Genomic DNA, 3234 nt, shown 5'->3' with positions numbered 1-3234 from the left:
GGATGTCCTGTAATTTCCTTCCTTGCTGGGCTCATGCCACTGCTCCTTAATGTGTCCTCCATAAAATTGTTAAATTATTTCCTTTAAGAGCCCTCAATAAATCGTTTTACCATCTTTAAAACATGCATTTCCTACATCCATTGTGAAAAATAGAGAGGAAAGAAATGGGACCGATGACAGGTGATGTAATTCAGTCATCCAGTTGCTGGGGTTCTCATAAGCCTTTTACACGGCGCAGAACTTCAGGCTGAGTTATGGGTGCTGGTTCCTCACTCTGGACCTATTATATCCACTGTCTTATTTCGGTGCTTGCACCTATTTTATAAGCGAAAAGCAAGGACGAAATTAGGATGACACTATCTGTATTGCAGCCAGAGGCAGAATGGGATTTTACACAGAATCCATTGTGTGAGATGTCTGCTGCTTGGTATCACTTGATATATTAGGAAACTTCGCGTTGGTTCTACTGGCTCCAAGTTTCTTAGTCCATGATTCCTCTCTGGGCTCCAGCGAGTTTTTGGCCTCATATAGAGAAGCACCTCGGTTGCAGTGGATTTGAGCACTTTTGTAGGAACTGGAGTGGAAGTGCAGCCACTTGTGTTTCTGAATGGCCACGTGAAGCCCAAGGTGAAAGGAATTTTACCACTGGTGGAGAATGATCATCTCAGACCACATCCCTTGAGGGCCGCCCCACTTCCTCCAACATTCCAAGTTCCCTCCTTCACTGTGTGCATGTGAGAGCCACCTGGGCCTGGCTGGGCTCAGGGGTGGGGTCGGGGGGATGGGTTGTCCTGGGCACGGCTCTGGGCTCTCCCTTAAACCTGCTGCCCCCACATCTGCCTGCTCTGCTCACTCCCTGCAGCCTCCAGGCTGTTGTCTGTTGTTTGAGGTTGGGGTTTCTCATTTTCTGGGTTGCCAGGGAGGGTGTCAGTCCATTGAGCCAGGAGCAGACCTGCAGCACAGGATGGCGGTTTCTCGTGACATCAGGGACTGGCCTGGCTTCGAAGGCATGGCTGGCGGTGCTGGGGCTGTGTTTGTGGGACATAGAAGCTGGGGCATGGGGAGCCCTTCACGAGGCATGTTCCAGTTGCTCTGGTGAGAGGTGACAGGGTCACACCAAGGGAATGGAAGGAGGCAGGTGTGGCAGGGAGGGCGTAGAGCAAGAGAAGAGTTACTTTGGGAGGAGAGAAGGGCTTTGTGGCTCAGGCATCTGAAAGGTCAGGAAGAGCCACGTAGAGTGAGAAGGACAAAGAGGAGAGGCTGTCTCCATTCACAGGACCCCTGATGGAGAATGGAATTGCACCATACCTGCCTGGGCAGGGACCATTGCAAAGGGAAGTCAGCTCAGGGGAGCCTGTGGCTGAAGAATGATTCCAGCATGGGGGTACAGAGGCTGACATTTCTTGCTGTGGGTGATTTAATGTTGGGCCTCAATATTTCACCTCCCCACCCCTGGAAGAGCATGACACATCCACATCTTGACCAGGGCCCGTGGGAGGGTGGATGGACTTATCCATCCCAGAGGTGTTGCTGGTGGCTGAGTGACTTGCTTACACCAATGAGACTTTAACAGACACGGCACAAGCAGAAGCCTGAACTGTGTGGGCCCTGCCAGGCCTGCCCTCTAATGCTTTTGATTTTTCCCATGGGATGGGCATGCCCCAGAGAACTATGGCCCCGGCTGCAGGAGGAGAGACGTGTGGAGCACACGTGGTTCCAACCCTCAGCCCGGAGCCAAGCCCAGACTAGATCAGCCTAAGCCCAGCCGAACCGCAGGTGCAGGAGTGAAAAGCAAATGCTGACTGCCTGTGACATTCACTTTCAAAGGGGCGTGTCCTGTGATGTGCCTCAACCTAGCAACAATGAAGGTATTTCTGTGTCAGTCAGGTGGGAAATAATTATCGACAACATGCTGGGGAGGTGGAGTGGTTTGAGTAGATTTGCTCCCTGCTTTCAAGGAGCATCTTTTCCAGAGGGGCAGACAGAGGATGGATGCATACATGTAAATTATTCTATTGGCTGGTGCAGCAGTCATTGTGGCTTTTGCCATTAATAGCAATGGGGAAAAAAAAGCAGGGAGGAGCCGGTGCTGCAGTTCATTAAAAGTAATGGGAAAACCGTGATGACTTCTGCACCAACCTAATAGAATAATCACAGGTCTGCAAAACGTGGCAGTGGGGAAGTTCCGAGTGCTGGGATAGCATCTGGATTCCTGGAGTCAGGAGATAGGGGTTGGGGACCTAAACAGGGTTAGTCCAAGGGAGGGGGCAGGTAGGGAGCGATATTTCAGTGGAGACGCCAAGGATGAATGGTGATTAGAAAAGGAAACCCAGGTGGTGAGGGGAGAAGTGTTTTCGGCACGGAGAACAGCCTGTGCAAAGGGCCGGGGGTGGGAGGACACCGTGTGTTCATCCACCTGAGGGGCGACCAGCAGGCTGGAGAGGAGCAGGCTGAGAGGAGGATGGGGAGCCTGGGAAAGGCGCCCAGGCAGAGGACACAGAGGGGCAGAGGTCCAGGGTCAGGCCTGAGCCTGTGTGGTTTGAGGAACTTACAGAGGCCAATCCAGCAGAAAAGGAACAGCCAAGGGAGACCACGAGGCCAGGGCAGAGGGCAGGGCTGTGCTGGGCACGTGGGCTGAGACGGGAGCTGGCATTTATGATCAGGTGATGGGAACAAGCTGAAAGATTTTAAGGAGGGGAGTCACATTTGGGGTTAATGTATACTCTGGGAACCTCAGCAAAATAAATTTATAGTTTGAATGTTCATAAGACTTTAACACAGATAGAGAGAAAGAAGGTTCTTTCTACAGCTGTGATAAGATCATATAAAAAATATAACTATGTTTTTAAATGTCATTTCAAATTGTGTATTTCCATCTGACATTGGATAGAAGTAGATTGCAAGGTTCATGGAAAGTAGAAAAGTTAACTGAGTTGCAAGAATATAAGACACATCAATTTGAAAGCAAGACATTTATTCGTTTACTTTTGCTGTGGCTTTGTTGACTGCTGAATTCAATGAGAAGGGATTGTTCAGGAGAGTCCTGAAGCTGGAGACCAAGGAGGAGCTGGTGGGGCTGTTGTTTAAGCCTGAGGGTCATGGAAGTGGAGACCTGGGCAGGAGCAGTTCTTTTTGTAGTTTGAGGGAGATGCAGCTATGGACCCGGGCAAGAGCAGTTCTTAATTTACTTTGGGGCCAGACTGCTGTAGACCTGGGCAAGAGCAGTTCATTTTG

Source organism: Cebus imitator, unplaced genomic scaffold (genome assembly GCF_001604975.1).
Source record: "Cebus imitator isolate Cc_AM_T3 unplaced genomic scaffold, Cebus_imitator-1.0 Scaffold929, whole genome shotgun sequence".
Lineage (NCBI taxonomy): Eukaryota > Metazoa > Chordata > Mammalia > Primates > Cebidae > Cebus > Cebus imitator.
This window is presented reverse-complemented; position numbering follows the sequence as displayed.